Below are 16941 nucleotides of genomic sequence, written 5' to 3'. Positions count from 1 at the left end.
CGTAAGGCTTTATAGGTTAAATCCAGGAAAAAATGGCCCAAAAACAACGCCACTCCAGGAAGTTGTTCTATACTACCAAGTCAGACCACTGGTCCATCTAACTCAGTACTGCCTACACTGACTGGCAGAGGCTCTCCGGGATCTTTCCCAGTCCTATGTGAAGATGCCAGGGGTTGAACCCAGGACCTTCTGCGTGCAAATGATGTACTCTATGAATGAGCTACAGCCCCTTCAAAACAATGCTCACTGTTTTTGTGCTGTGGCCACACAATCCCAGGTCAGCGAATAGACATTTGAAGAGGCCACTCTTAGCAATGGAGTGCTTGAGGATACAAAATGGTTCCTTGCTAGTCAGCAGACACTCCCAGCTATCACCTTGAGGAACAATACCTGGACAAATACATCAACCCTCTGTCATAAACAATTTATACTGATGATACACCTTTTTTTAAAGCCCCTGGGCAGGTCACCTAGGACCTGAGAGAGTCATCACAACACTGGCCTTTTCCACCAACGGTGGACTTTCCCATGACTGAATCCATTTCCTTAAGACACGAGCCAATGGAAGCAATGGGATCTTACAAGTGGCTAAACAGAATCTATATCAAAGGTCACTGACTTTTTCTCAGGCCTGTGGACACCTTTTCAAACCTGATGAACTGTCAGGGGAACGACACACACAAGCACACACCCCAACCCATTCTATTGGCTACAGCAGTATGCTCCTTCCAAGCTGAACCCTACATCAGGACAAGCATAGAAAGCTGAAAATTTAAAAAAACGGGAGCAGCAGGGCAAATCAAACCGTAAAACCTTCAAAGTGCATTGGCAAAGAAAGAAGCAGCACCATCGGCCACCAAACACAAACTTCTTGTGTAGGTAACACAGAAGCTGCTCTAAAGAAAGACAACCACCGTTTATAAACTAGCCATGCTATCAATCACCTTTAAGCAAAAGCAAACTATGGCTCAGTTCAGACGGAATGCCAAATCAAAAGTGTTGCTAACAAACACATTCCCATGTTTCTCTGCATAATGCAATGAGGCAGTTGGTGGCAAAGGGCCTTCTCAGTGGTGGCCTCCAATATATATACCTGAAGGAGCGTCTCCACCCCCATCGTTCTGCCCGGACGCTGAGGTCCAGTGCCGAGGGCCTTCTGGCGGTTCCCTCGCTGCGAGAAGCCAAGTTACAGGGAACCAGGCAGAAGGCCTTCTCGGTAGTGGCGCCCGCCCTGTGGAATGCCCTCCTACCAGATGTCAAAGAGAAAAACAACTACCAGACTTTTAGAAGACTATTAATAGACTATTGTATTTTAATATTCTGTAGGAAGCCGCCCAGAGTGGCTGGGGAAACCCAGCCAGATGGGCGGGGTATAAATAATAAATTTAAGGCTTTAATTGCCTTTCAGAGTGTGTGTGTGTGTGTGTGTGTGTTGGGGGAGGTCTGTATGTTGTAGCTTGTATTTTTAACCATGTTATAAACCGCCCCATAAATATAATAAATAATGACAACATTTGAATATAAAGCACACACACGCAAAAAGCTTATCTTGGAGATTATACTGTGGGACATAGTGCGACTCCTTCCTCTCCTGGGCTACGTGCCATAGTCCCTCTTTCAACCCAAGCTGTGTGGGGTGCCCTTTTGAAAAACAAAACACTGCCACGTCAGTCACCCGACCCACCAATGCCAGGCATCTGTTTGATACCCTACAGGGCACCAGCTTGTTTTTTTGGCCTCGGTTTTTGCTTCCAGGACTTTGAGTGACAGGCTGCCTGGTTTGCACTGAGCAAACAGAGCTAGATTGCTAGGTGGAAAAGTTAATACCAGCTATGCTTTGCCACCCAATAGCACAATACTGGGCACAGCGCAAAAGCAAAGGTGCACTGCCAAAAAAAATATGAAAATGTGTTGTTGTTTTTCTGTGCTCCCTCCCTCCTCCACCCTCCCTCTTCAGTTGTTGAAAGCCCCACTCTCGAAAACTGCACACCTCCACGTTCCTGCTTTAGAGCACCTGACCTTTAGAGACACCTGTTTTTAAAAGCCCTTACTGCATTATATAAGCGAGTGGGCGGATGACTCAGTACTTAACCTAGTTACCTAGTGAACTATTTCACCACTAACGCAACTGGCAATCTCCTCGGGGCAGTGGGAACGGGGCAGTGGGAACGACGGCACCACACCCTGTGTTGGATGTGCAGAAAAGGGACAACCACAGCTGTGTTCCCAGAAGCAAAAATAGCCTAGAGTGCAGAGCCACTTGGCTTCCATGGGACAAGTTTAATGGTCTTAATAAACGCAAGCAGACCTTAATATTTAACCTGATATGCCCCATGGATCAATAAAATTATTATGGAATTGCATTCTTCCTCCAAGGGGTTCGGGTACATGATCCACCCCCCTGCAACCCACATTTTGTCCTGACAGCAACCCTGTGAGGTAGGTTAGGCTGAGAGCTGGTGACTGGGGCAGGGTCCCCCGATGAATTTCATGGCCGAGCCGGGATTAGAATGTGGGTCTCCCCAGTCCTAAGGTAAAGGGACCCCTGACCATTAGGTCCAGTCGTGACCGACTCTGGGGTTGCGGTGCTCATCTTGCTTTATTGGCCGAGGGAGCTGGTGTACAGCTTCCGGGTCATGTGGCCAGCATGACTAAGCCGCTTCTGGCAAACCACAGCAGCACACGGAAACGCCGTTTACCTTCCCGCCTGAGCAGTACCTATTTATCTACTTGCACTTTGACGTGCTTTCGAACTGCTAGGTTGGCAGGAGCAGAGACCGAGCAATGGGAGCTCACCCCGTCGTGGGGATTCGAACCGCCGACCTTCTGGTCGGCAAGCCCTAGGCTCTGTGGTTTAACCCACAGTGCCACCCGTGTCCCTAGGAAAAGGTGCTGGGTGCCAAATAAAATATCCAGGGCATCATCGAGTCTGATGTTCTATGGGGCCATGGCATTCTGGAAAAAAGGAGCTTCAATATGACTGCAGCATTCTGTGAATGAGATACAGGTAGCCTTCACCCACGCAGGCCTTCTGTTGTCACGGGAGATGGATCTAACCTTGTTTCATCTCTGCTGTGATGTTCCTTGGATCCCTCGCAAGAGTCTGTCTGATCGGCAAGGTCACAGACGCCACATTAAAATTTCCAATGCCGCTACCTTCTACCTAACAGAAACAGGACTGCATACGGACAGCACTTTATTCTGTCTCCCCAACATTTTCCCTTAACTTTTCTTTGCACTTCATGTTACCTTTCCCACAAAGTAAAAGCCACTTCTGGAAACCTAGTGGGACCGAGCAGAAGTTTAGCACTTGTTTCTGTGTTAATGGTTTCCAGAAGAAGAAGAAGAAATAATATCATTTGCAAATTGTCCATGTCAAGCTTACTCTTGGCAAAGGACCGTATCAAGAACTTTCTGAAAGTCAAAGTGCTGTACACTCTGCCTACTGCATCATTCACCAAGAAAGCGCTCTAAAAAGTTAGTTAGCCAGGACTTACCTTTACAGAAGGCCGTTTTATACCAATTTGATACCAATTCTGCATCAGCTACACTGACTGCAAATATGCCTCAGGCCCAATTCAAAGTGTTGGTCATGGCTTTTAAAGAATATACAGTGGTGCCTCGCAAGACGAAATTAATTCATTCCGCAAGTTTTTTCTTCTTGCGAGTTTTTCGTCTTGCGAAGCACGGTTTCCCATAGGAATGCACTGAAAATCAATCAATGCGTTCCTATGGAGACTGTCCGGGGACAGAGGGGAAGCACCGCGCGCCTTCCCCTCTGTCCCCGGACCTGTTTTAAAGCAAGGGAAGGGGCAGCGGGGAGAATCGCTTGCGCGCCTTCCCCTCTGTCCCCGGAGATTGCGGGGCTGGCAACGGGGAGAAGCGATCTTCTCCCCGCCGCCCCTTGCTTCAAAAGAGGTCCCCGGAGCTTGCGGGGCAAGCTTCGTTTTGCGAAGCAAGCCCATAGGGAAATGCACCTTGCGAAGCGGCTAAGAAAACGAAAAACTCCTTCGTCTAGCGAGTTTTTCGTCTTCCGAGGCGTTCGTCTTGCGGGGTACCACTGTAACGGCTTAAGGCCAAGTTACATGAAGGTCTGCCATGGGCAGTGAAAGCCTTGCTAATTTCGAACACTGGGTGCATGAGTTCTGGATTGGCTCTGCCAGTGCACTTGTCCATACCCTTAGCCAGGTAATTTGGAGCAATGCATGTTATTGAATCATAAAATTAGCTCTGTGCCAATAAAGCAATTTGTTTGAAAATGGGCCTGCGTGTTTCGACTAATTAATCTGCAATAGCTACCACCTCCCAGTTCTTAACACTCACAATCTCCAACATCACTTAGAATCGGGCTGCACCTACAGAGGGTATGTTGAAAAGCGTGATGAGGAAAGGAAAACAGAGAAGAAAAAGTAATCCTCTCGACACTCGTTTTAATACACGCTGGCTTAAGGCTGTCAGACTCTCACTGGGCAGGGCTGCAGAGGGGTTGCCAACTTTTCAGCCAGGTTCCTGTAACTGTGCCTCTAGCACCTGTCAGGTTTACAGAAATTAGCAGGCGATGGTGTCTAGCTCCTTGCCAGGAAAAGCCTGTCTATCAATTAAACACACAGAAGCCATTTAAATAATAATAAAGATTGACAGTGGCAGCAATTCACATGCTCTTCTTTTTACCCCTGGTGGAACCACAGGCAAAAAGGGTCTGAAAAACAAATACAACGTTCAGACCCTCCAAGTGTCCCTATTTTCCAGGGACAGTCCCAGATTCAGAGAAGCCGTCCCGGTTTCTGATTTAATCCCAGAATGTCCCACTTTTCTTTGGAATGTCCCTATTTTCATCAGAGAAATGTTGGAGTGTATGGAGTTCTGCAACCCCTGAGCTAAGGAGATAAGTAATGATACAACCTTAAGAAGTTTTTTAATGTTTGATGTTTTATTATGTTTTTCTATATGTTGGAAGCTGCCCAAAGTTGCTGGGGCAACCCGGCCAGATATTTTATGGTTATTATTATGATTATGCTATAGAACATCCCTATTTTCATCGGAGAAATGTTGGAGGGTATGAATATTAGTATGGCGGCATATGCCTGGATAGAAGTTGTGTTATTTGTTTGTTTGTCTACTGCTCTTTATCAAAAGATCTCAGAGGTCAGGCAGTGTTATAGCATGAGAAACATATTCCAAAACATCAGCGATAAAAATGTAATAAAAACATAGTAAAAAACATACTGACAGACAGCCTAATAGTAAAATAATAATCATAATAACAGTCTCTCCCCCACACTTTCACAGGCCGTTGATTATTTAATAGCCATAGGCCTGGAAAAAAGAGGAATGTTTTTGCCTGGCGTCTAAATGCATATAATGATAGTGCCTGGCAAGTCTCTCTGGGGAGAGCATTCCACAATCGGGGAGCCACCACAGAAAAGTTGTAGTCCAACAGCACCCAAAGGCCAGAGGTTCCCATCCCTGGCTTAATGGAAAAGGTGGACTTGAGGAAGAAATTAAAGGAATTATGAGGAGCTGGTATCACAGAGGCAATTCTGGGAGGCAGTTCCAGGCATAGAAGTCAGTAAGGAGAAAGCTCAGTAATGTGAAGAAGCAAACAACCTCCTGAAATTGTCAAAGAGGCACATTCTTTACATATTAAATGCCTTGAGCAACACCAATAATGTAGACTGTAGATATTTTAAAGTGGAATTGACATAAATTCAAAGCCAAACCTCAATTTCACCACAGTGATTTTGAACATTTAAGTCATCTGTTCGCAAACAGTAATAACAGCTTGAGACATAGTAAACTGATTTTCAGAATTATATGTTCTCAACTAGGCCTAGTGGTTGAGGGGTTCTCATATGAAACAGAAGAAAATATTTCATGGCTGTGGGGTGGGAGATGGGGAAACCTTGGCCCTCCAGATGCTGCAGTCTCATTAGTCACAGACAACATCACCAATGGTCAGGGATGATGAAAGTTCCACAACAGGCATAGGCAAACTTGGCCCTCCAGATGTTTTGGGACTACAACTCCCATCATCCCTAGCTGACAGGACCAGTGGTCAGGGATGATGGGAATTGTAGTCCCAAAACATCTGGAGGGCCGAGTTTGCCTATGCCTGTTTCACAACATCTGGAGGGTCATCAAACTTATTTCCTTGCTGCAAAAAGATTCCTGAAGACCAAGCTGCCCTTAACAGTCACAGAAAAGAGGCCATTATACTCTGGTCACTTGGCAATCCTGTTTCCTGCTTCTCTGCCTATTTAACTATTTCAAAGCACTCCAAACAAGAAGGGGGGGGGAGCCAGATAGGAGGTATCCTGTAAATCAGTGATGGGGGAACTTTCGCCTTCCAGATGTTGCTAGGCTTACAGCTCCCATCGTCTCTGACCACTGGGTACGCTGGCTGATGACAGCTGGAGCCCAAGTACAGCCACAGATTCCTCTTCCATGCTGTAAACACCATGCTATTGCTACATCATCAGCAAACTATGGGCAGCAGAGCAGCAATCAAATGTTTGCATACTTCCCTCCCTCTGCTATGCATTGCAAAACTAGCATTTTAGAGAGGCGGCTAGCCTTCTACGGGGCTGAGAGCATTCAAATATTTGACCTCTCTGCTATAGACTGTATTGGTACAGCCCCACATGCAGATGCATCACGTAAAGGTTGCGGGTTGTTTAATTTGGCTCTAAAACCTGAAAAACTTTGTTCCAGGAGACTGAATATCAAGCCCTCCAACAGGCAATTCCACTAAATTTTAACCAAACTGGCTTAGTGCCTTGTGCTGTTTGCATATTTATCTCCAGATTTACTACAATCAGGACTATTTTTGTTCCCTGGTTCCCAGTTCCCTATTCACATGGGTTCTGAGAAACATAATCGAGGCTGCAATCCCAAGTATACTTATTAGGAAGTAAATTTGGTGGTTATTATTTCTGAGTAAACATGCTTAGGATCATGCTTGTGAGTTAAGGGCTACAGGAAGATAAGAACTACACTGTAAACTTATTAGTATTTATTTTACATAAAACATTTCTCTACTGCTCTTAGGTAAACTTCATGAATTAGATTCCATAAAACTATTTCAAAAGAATACAGTGGCACCTTGGTTCTCGAACTTAATCCGTTCCGGGAGTCCGTTTGACTCCCAAAACCATTCAAAAACCAAGGTGCAGCTTCCGATTGGCTGCAGGAGCTTCCTGCACTCAAGTGGAAGCCGTGTCGGACGTTCATCTTCCAAAAAACATGCGCAAACTGGAATACTTACTTCTGGGTTTACGGCACTCAGGAGCCGATTTGTTTTGACAACTAAGCCGTTCGGGAACCAAGGTTACTGAGGAGTAAAAACTAGATATATATTCCAGATATATATTTATGTGTAGTATTCCTTCATTTTGTTTTACCAGATCAGATGTCATGATAAACCATGGTTTATTGTTACAGGAATGGGCTGCGGTGAGCCTCTAGCTTATGTACTCATTGCCTTCTTCAGCACAGTCATGAGATAAAACTTTTACAGTGGTACCTCAGGTTACAGACACTTCAGGTTACAGACTCCGCTAACCCAGAAATAGTACCTCGGGTTAAGAACTTTGCTTCAGGATGAGAGCAGAAATCATGCAGCAGCGGTGTGGGGGCAGCAGGAGGCCCCATTAGCTAAAGTGGTACCTCAGGTTAAGAACAGTTTCAGGTTAAGAACGGACCTCCAGAACGAATTAAGTTCTTAATCCGAGGTACCACTGTACTTCTGGTTTTGATTAACTGTAGTCTACCGTTACGCCTGGACCTTAAACAGCGGTTAATCTTAAGTACAGTTTGTTGAAACTAGCCAACTTCATAATCCGTGGTTTGATTCGGGTATGCTTCACACAAACAATTGTAGGCTCACATAAATTGTCAACCAAGAACGAAAGAAATCAGAAGTGAACATTTCCAGTCTCCTCTTCACGGCTGTATCACAGGAAGAGAAGAAACAAGGGCACAAGCCCAAGGCTGACTGCAGCTTCTTTTCATCATGATAACAAACCATGGTTTGTCATGACATCTGAACCAGCTCAGCATCTGTAAAAGCCATAAGAAAACTCAACCTCCCTCCAATTTCTTGGCTAAAAGTTAACTATTTGTAGTATTATTTATAGTGGCTACCCTCACTGCCTTTTGTCCTGAAAACAGTAAATCTGATCAGCTACAACCAGTGCTGTTTTTCTAGAAAAAGAGGTGCCGGAAGTAAGTTCCAGTGAGTTCTGGCTATAAAAAAGCTCTGGCTACAAATAAAAAATCTGTCTTATTTTGGCTCCGAGCAAAATGCCTGGAGCAAATTTCAGTCAGCTCATATCAACCAGCTCTTACGGAAGTCTTACATTCCTTACTGGGAGCTCATCCAGACTGCATTTTGTGCAGAGTTTCTAGGCACAAAATCCGCGCTTCAAAGCTCCATATCCAAGCGGTGTTTTGTTTTGTTCGGTTCTGTTTTGGTTCCAATGCTTTCCCCGGGAAAACCAGTGTTTTACCGCTGAATTGGAAATGATGGCAACTGGTGATTTCATGGATTGCCATTTGCTCTGGTTCTCCTGTAAAATGTGGGTTTTCCCAGGGAAGGAGCCGAGTCTGGAAAAACCCAACAACAACAACAACCACCTCAGACATGGTGTTTTAAAGCGCTGACCTGTGCCTGGAAAGCATGGCGCTGATGGAAACGTGGATGAGACCTAGCAGACACTATAAACAAAAACAAAGACAGCTGCCATTTCATACACTCCACCTACCATTTACCCAGTTCAACCCAACTTGGAGATGCCAGGGATTGAACCTGGGACTGTCTGCATGCAAAGCAGATGATCTACCACTGAGCCACGGACCTTCTAAAGCAGAGCTTAGTCAGGGTCTACTGGTAGATCCTGGGCTGATGTGCAGAAAATATGGATTTCCAGCTCCAAATAGTTTTTTAACGCCAGCAAATTAAACTGCAAGAATATTTGTACGAGTGCACCAAGTCTGGTATGTGATAACTGCTTATCGGCCTCAGTGTAGGGGTTGCCCTACACCAGGCATGTCCAAAGTCCATTTTGGGGGCCAAATCCAGCCCACCGGTCGATTTAATCCAGGCCCCGTGGCAGTATATGTCCCGGGGTAAAACCCTAAAAAAAGCTCAGTAACTTTGGTCGCCCTCATGCAAGTTCACTTCATCAAATCTGGCCCTCTTTGAAAAAAGTTTGGGCATCCCTGCCCTACACTGCAGAATTCCTGACACCCGCAAAGTTGTTGTGCTTTTTTACGAAGACCCCAAAATTGTTGAGCTTTTTTTGTTCTGTTGAGCTTTTTCCATTGAGTTGCCATATATCAAGGTTTTAAAGCCTAGACCAGGGGTCAGCAACCTTTTAAAGCCGTGGGCTGGTCCACCGTCCCTCAGACCATGTCGTGGGCCGGACTATATTTTTTTTTGGGGGGGGGGAATGAACAAATTCCTATGCCCCACAAAGAAGAAGAAGAAGAGGAGGGGGAGGAGTTTGGATTTGATATCCTGCTTTATCACAACCCAAAGGAGTCTCAAAGCAGCTAACATTCTCCTTTCCCTTCCTCCCTCTGTGAGGTGAGTGGGGCTGAGAGACTTCAGAGAAGTGTGACTGGCCCAAGGGCACCCAGCAGCTGCATGTGGAGGAGCGGAGATGCGAACCCGGTTCACCAGATTACGAGTCCACCACTCTTAACCACTACACCACACTGGCTCTCCACATACTACCCATGAAAAAAAAGCACACATTCTACTCATGTAAAAACACCAGGCAGGCCCCACAAATAACCCATAGATGCATTTTAAATAAAAGGACACATTCTACTCATGTAAAAACATGCCGATTCCTGGACTGTCCGTGGGCCGGATTTAGAAGGCGATTGGGCCGCATCCAGCCCCTGGGCCTTAGGTTGCCTACCCCTGGCCTAGACTCAGTGTCACTTCTTCTGCACTCCCAGGGTACTGACAGGTTGTCTTTGGAAAGTTTTAAGCTGTGTGTTAGAATCCCCCATCTACAGTCATTCAGACATAGATTTGACCATGCATACAAGCAAGGTATTCTGCTATCTCGATTGTGGTGGGCAAGCAAGAAATCTGAGTCATCATTACCCATGAGGCTCCAGAACGATCCCAGCCACTATTTTGGACCTTGGTGGTTCTACTACAACAAGGCTACTGAATGCCACACCCCATCCTTCCGTGTTAGAAACTCAGGTATATAAGCTAGGTGCCAAATGGCTCCTTAAACCAAGGTTGCAGTCGCCAAAACGGAAGATCTAGTAGCCATTTTTGGATAAGACGGCTCTAAAGTCTTATTTTTCAAACGATGGACTGACTGTGATTGATCTAGTTTGGATGACAAGCTTGAGATAGGTTGAGCTTTGGAAACTTAAAGAAAAGTCCCTTGATACAGGGACTGTTCACATATATATTGGCCTATTCTGACCTCTGTTTCTTAATGGTGACTGCTCCTGCTTAGGCTGCACAGAAAAAGCAACTGGCTCCCAGAAATTCATTCTGATTGTGCAGATAAAATATAACTGATAGAATTCTACAAGACGGGGTTTTGGTGTGTGAAAACAGTCCTGATCCAATGATCCCAGATGGTGAAGATGTCAGGCGCCATCCTGGCACCCAGGCATCTTCCACTGGCCACAAATGATCAAATGCCAGGTGCAGAATGCGCCTGGCGAATTTCGAACACCGGGAACAGGAAAGGTAAGGGGCAAAGGGAGAAGGGTCCTGCAAGCACATAACCAGGCCAAATTCAAGTTGCTGGCACTGCCCGAAATGTCTTGAGCCCCAAGTACCTAAAACTTGCCTTGGTCATCCTTAAGCTTCTTGACACTGACCCTATTACCAGCGGGTGAAATCTTGTTGGTGCTGCTGCCACTGGGCGCTGCCTGGTTGGCGTTGACCCGGGACAAGTCCTTTCCAGGGGTGATTCCGTTTCTGGAAAGCTCTTCTGAGTGAGGTGCGTCCATCTCCCTCGTTGCTGACTTTTAGAAGAAATTTAAAAGCATTCCAGTTTATCCAGGCAACTGGTGGCTGAAAGATAGTATTCCGGGGCAATGTTTCTAAACAGTTTCTAGAATGGGTTTTTAACTGTTTTTGTAATGTTTTATCGTTACTGGGTCTACCCAGCTCCTTAGGGAGGAAAACACACGGTATAAATCGAATAAATAACAAATAATGTTTACTGATAACATTAGCTGACCGTGTCTATGAGCTCTAAGTATAGCTATCAGCTATTGAAAGTTGTTTTGAGTTATCATATTGAGTTACAATCCTGGAGCGTCTGCAGGAGTACAATGGGTGGGATTTGGCTGCTCAAAGAGACGGATGCTGATACTGTAGTCTTACTCATCAAAACCCAAGAAACTAATTCTGCGTGTGCAAGTCATTATAGGATTAACAAATCCTGTAATATTTATCAACTCGTTCGCTTTTGGACTGTCTCCTCAGAACTTAAGTGTTCCTGACTGGTTTTGACCTGCTTTGGTTTCTAATCATACCAAATGTCCCTGGAAATTATTATTATTATTAACTGTACTTATTAGTAGACACACACACACACACACACAACTCAAAGTAACTTACAATATAATTAGCAAAATTAAAACCAATGTAAACCTAAAAAAAAATAAAAGCTAAGATCATTCATATGCACAGAACGCAGTCTAGCACATCCCACCCATTAAAGAAGGCCAGAATACCCCAAACTCTCCAAATTAAAGGCCAAATGCTTGGCTGAAACGGATTGCTTTTGCCTGGTGCCTAAAAGCAGCAAATGATGGGCCTCCCTGAGAAGAACATTTCTTAAGTGGGGGGGGGGGGCTCCAAATAAAAGGCCTGCTATTTCTTGCATTGCCACCTTCCACATCTCCCTCAGAGGACACTCTGAGAAGGTCCTTCAGAGAAGGAACTCAGGGTCAAGGATTGGCTCATTATTACCTTTCTGACACTCACAGCTGTGAGAGAGTGGTGCTACTCCCCCTCCCCCCCCCACTTTTAGGGAGTTTTTCTTCTAAAGGTTCTTTTTTTTGTTGTACTTTTATAAACCTTGGAGTTTCCCATATCTGCTGACACCTTCCCTCTCTTGTGTGGGCGATAGTGCCCAGCAATGCACTCACTCAAAGCCTGAGAACATCACACCCTTTTCATGAAAAGTGTTTATCCTTACAGCTGCATGCCACGTGTGTGATGAGAAACAAGTCGTCTCTGTGCATGGATCAATCAGACCGTTCTAAGGCCTCATCCGCACTATGCGTATAAAGCGGGATCAAACCGCTTTATATCCCGGGTGCCCCCAAATGAGACTGCGAATGGTAGGTTGTTACAGGTGCTGAGAGTTGTTAGGAAAGCCCTATTCCCCTTACAGAGCTACTGTTCCCAGAGCGGTTGAAGAATAAATCCCCCTTCCCAGGGAACTCTGGGAATTGTAGCTCTGTGCAGGGAGCAGAAGGTAGCCAGCAACTCTCAGCACCGGAATACAGTGGCAAGGTCTGAGCTGGTAGAGGCAACTGTAGATTGGGCTTTGGGCTGAAATGTGTGATACACAGACCCAAACACGAGCCGGAGTCGGGCATCCGGCGCAGCATTATCCCATGCTCACTTCACAACCACATGTCTATCATGCATAGGTTTCCAGGAGCAAGTTCCCAGTAAAGGTAAAGGTAAAGGTACCCCTGCCCGTACGGGCCAGTCTTGACAGACTCTAGGGTTGTGCGCTCAACTCACTCTATAGGCCGGGGGCCAGCGCTGTCCGGAGACACTTCCGGGTCACGTGGCCAGCGTGACAAGCTGCATATGGCGAGCCAGTGCAGCACACGGAACGCCTTTTACCTTCCCGCTGGTAAGCGGTCCCTATTTATCTACTTGCACCCGGAGGTGCTTTCAAACTGCTAGGTTGGCAGGCGCTGGGACCGAGCGACGGGAGCGCACCCCGCCGCAGGGATTCGAACCGCTGACCTTTCGATCGGCAAGTCCTAGGCGCTGAGGCTTTAACCCACAGCGCCACCCGCGTCCCAAGTTCCCAGTAACCCCAGTTAAAAGGTTCTCAGGTAGAAGAGCTGGGAAAGGCTGCTTTCCAAGATCTACTTTGACCACTGCCAGTCAGAGTAAACAACCCTGGGAGCAATGGAATAACCTTAGTCTAAGGCAGCAGCTTAAAAGCCACTTCATCACTGTCTCATCAGCTGCAGCAACAGTGATGGAAACCAATGCGCCAGGGCTCTTAACCGAATACAAAGCTAGAGAGTTTATGCAAGGATTGTGCATGAGCAAAAAGACCCTGCAAACCCAACCCTTCTCCGTCTAGCACAGTGAAAAAGCAACCAAGGGAAAAGGGAGCAGATCACATGGTCTCTGCCCTCCCGCAAATTCTCCCTCTTGCAGGTGCCCAAACATCGCCATATCCTACAAGTAACATGGTAAAAGAAAAACAATACACCCAAGAGAAGGAAAGGAGACAGGCAAGACGAGCTTTGCAGAACCAACCAAACCAGCCAAACTCCTGCTGAGTATTCCTGGCTCTGTGATTATTCTGGTTCATTCATGAAATCTTAGTGCTTAATATGTATTTATAGACTCAAGCTACTGACTGCGAGGACGGGCATGCCCTCCCTCCTACGGCTCCTCAACCAGACAGAAAAGGGGGAGGCTGCACCTCACATTGGCAAGAGGTTCTGCCTGATGCCCCATTATTGTGCCCGAGGTGCACAAGACAGGGCCTTTCTGTTTGTGGCACTCAGACTGCAAAGATTCTCTGCCCTGGTTCCCTTGCAGAGAACAGCTGCTGCTTTACTTGCAAATGGTCTCAAGTGCTCCACGTAAGGCTGTGAAAGACCTTTGCCTGAAGCTCTGAAGACCTGTAGCTAGTCAGGGTATGTTATGGAGAACCAATGTGGCACATTCCAGGTCTTTTCCTCAGCGGTGTGTGGTCAGTGGACTAGGGGACTAGCCTAGTCTCCTGAATGTTCCTTGATGCCTCCTTCCCAAAGCCTGCAAAGCTTCGGCCCAGCTTAGGGAAGGAGGCGCAATGCTCACATGCATGATGTCACGTGCGCAACATCGCCCCACCAATTGCCCTTGCAAGTTGGTGCCTCTGGCCCTAACTGAAAAATTTCATTGCACACCACTGGCTCTTGTACAACTGCCACCAGCCCTGACCAGGCGGGCTGGGACTGATGAAAGTTGCAATCCAACATCTGGAAGGAACCACATTGGCTAGCCCTAGTGTGGACAATCCTGAACGGATTCCCCTGGCCTAGATCCAAATGATAATGTTTCATGACCTGGCCAGATATCGACTACATCCAACCCTCCTCTCTGTCTCTCTTGGCCCTGCCCAGTTTCATTTTGTTATTCTTTCATTCATTTGGTTTCGTTTCTTTCTTTATTTGTTTGGAATAAAGTTTCTCTCCCCTGCCCGCTTTGGTTGTCGGCCACTTAGGATGTTTCGCCAAGGGTATTTATGACATGTTTTACTATACAACCCTAGGCATGTCCACTCAGATATAAATCCCGCTGGATTCAATAGGGTTTACTCCCAGGTTAGTGTGTATACGATCACAGGATTAACAGATCAAATAAAAGGCCCCTTGACAGTCTGGGAGGTTCCTTGCCTGGACGCTGATGCTTGCTGGCTTTACACTGATCCAATAAACCCCAAATTCAGGTAAACCTGGGAAATGCTCTGGCCCAGACAGATTAGCAGTGTCTAGAAAAGTCAGAAGCGCAAGATGAGTTGAGCAACCAGCAACCGGGAAAAGAGGATGCTCTCCCCACCCCCCACCTTGCTACATTCATCCGCCCAGAGCAATAAGATAATTTTTTTAAAAAAAAAATTACCAGAAACCAAGAGCAGTGTCAGCAGACAGCTGGAGACCTACCCCTACTTGCCAACAGACCATGATCGGTGCACAAAACAGGAGAACGGTGGAATCTCAAACTTGTGTTGCAATCAAAAGGCAGAACAATAAACTTCTTTTTTGTTGTTTTTTTGCTTAATGGGATATAAAAATACCATCCAGCTCTAGAGAAGAACAGATTGTACTGTGTGAATATCCTAGCAGCCTGACACCGTCCTGTTCTCTACTTTGGACTCATGCAAGTGGAGCACCTCAAAAGGGGCGAAGATGTGGGGAAATCTACAGCTGACACCCACGCTTCCTAAGTTTCTGGCTTTGAAAAGCCCCGCTGGCCTTGCACCCACCACAGATGACTGAAACCGTGCATGAGACTTCCACAAGATCAGTCAGCTACATTACTTAAGAACTAAAGTCGCTAGATGAAGCAGCTTCCAAGCTCTCTGCAGTACCTGATCTTCTCACGCTCTCCCTTTGGAGTAGGGTTTTTCAGACACAAACTATAGGGCGGCATTTGAACAGGGGCCTTGGCATTTAAGATGTCCTCTAACAGCCATGCACAAGATTTGCTTATCGGTGGAAGAGATATCCTTCTCAAGTACCAAAGTATCTCCCCTTTTAAAAAACCAACAACAGCGTTGCAGGGCCACCTCATTCTCAGCCTGAATGCCCAGGGAATGGCATCCCTGCCCGCAGGAACACCAAGTGATTTTACCCTCACCTCCACAGCACAGCTGGCCAGGCAGCAGGTGCTCTTCACAACAACCCCGCTCAGCCTCACAACACCCCCCCCTCCCCAGGTGCCCACATCTCCCATAGCAGGTGCCACATCGTGCCCACATCTCCCCATGGCATCAGTTTCTGTTGCCATAGAAACTCACTTTCTCTCTCTCTGGCACACTTTAGCAAATAATTATAATATATATATATTATAATTGTTTGCAGAACAACAACAAAAAAATATGGCAGCCTGGGTGAGGTGGGTGCCCCCAATATCTGGGTAGGGTCCCCACCTCACCCACCCACCCCTCTCTCCGCCTCTTCTTTTCCTGCCCACCACCAAACCCTCCCAGTTGCCAACATGGAAAAAACAACAGGGAAATCCAGGAGCGCCCAGCAAATACGAACAAGAGGGGGAGATATTTCTCAGTGAAATAGCAATTGGGGGGGGGGGCGAGGTTTAAAAACATACAAAGCTCTCTCACACACACACCACACCACCTCTCCTCTCCCCCTGGGGAACATGCCCCCTTCCACCTCCCCCCACAAAAAGCCACAACCAGAAACACAACAGATCCACCTTGCCTCGCCTCCCCCCCCCCCCACAAAACCCCCCTTCAGCCGCCACTAACCTCCGAAGCAGGAGCCTGCGGCTGCCCGAGCTGAGCCACGTTAAAATGGCCTTTTTCTCGCCTGGCTCCTCGTCTCTCTTCCTGGCGTGGAGGGAGGAGGAGGAGGGCTCGGATGAGCCGCCGCTCTCCCTTCTTCTTCCCTTCTGGGGTGTGTGTGTGAGAGAGAGAGTGTGTGGGTCTTCAGCAGATCCTTGTGGCTCCTACAGATCTCTCTGCCCTTGCTCCATCGCGTCCGCTTGGCTGTGGCTGGCGGGGGGCTGGATGGGAGGCGATTGTGTGCAAGTAACAAAGCCCCCCCCCCGTCCCCGCTCCTCCTCCTCTTCCCTCCCCCGGTGCAGGCGGCTTCTGCTGCTGTTGGCTCGCTCGGCTCGGCTGCTGCTGCTGCTACTGCCGGAGCCACAAAGCTGCGAGCGCATCGCCGCTCTCCACCTCCATTCTGCCTGCGCTTTCCACCTCGCAGCTCCAATTGCACAATAGAGCCCCGGCAGCCTCATCAATATTCATGGCCCTCCTCCTCCTCCTCCTCCTCTTAGGCTAGAGCAATAGAGCTCCTATCTCCCGGTTCGAGAGGAGGAGGAGGATGGTGAGGAGGGAGGGAGGGAGAGAGGAGAGCTTGCTTTGCATTTTGCATTGCACTTTGCGTTTTGCAAGGAGCGCGCGCCGGGGGAAGGGTCCTCCCGGGGCGCGAGAGGAGGGCGATGCTGCCGTCGGG

The 16941-nt window shown here is 47.2% G+C and overlaps 1 protein-coding gene across 1 annotated transcript in view; it reads right to left on the bottom strand.

Annotated features, from left to right (window-relative positions):
• The window catches only part of ZMIZ2 (zinc finger MIZ-type containing 2), a 110375-nt gene extending 93684 nt beyond the window's left edge, over positions 1 to 16691 (bottom strand). Inside the window, exon 1 of the mRNA XM_028708856.2 lies at positions 16230 to 16691. The gene's annotated coding sequence lies outside the window, so the exon portion shown is untranslated. The remainder of the gene's footprint in view (positions 1 to 16229) is intronic.
• Between the last annotated feature and the right edge of the window lie 250 nt (positions 16692 to 16941).

Source organism: Podarcis muralis, chromosome 15 (genome assembly GCF_964188315.1).
Source record: "Podarcis muralis chromosome 15, rPodMur119.hap1.1, whole genome shotgun sequence".
NCBI lineage: Eukaryota > Metazoa > Chordata > Lepidosauria > Squamata > Lacertidae > Podarcis > Podarcis muralis.
This window is presented reverse-complemented; position numbering and strand designations above follow the sequence as displayed.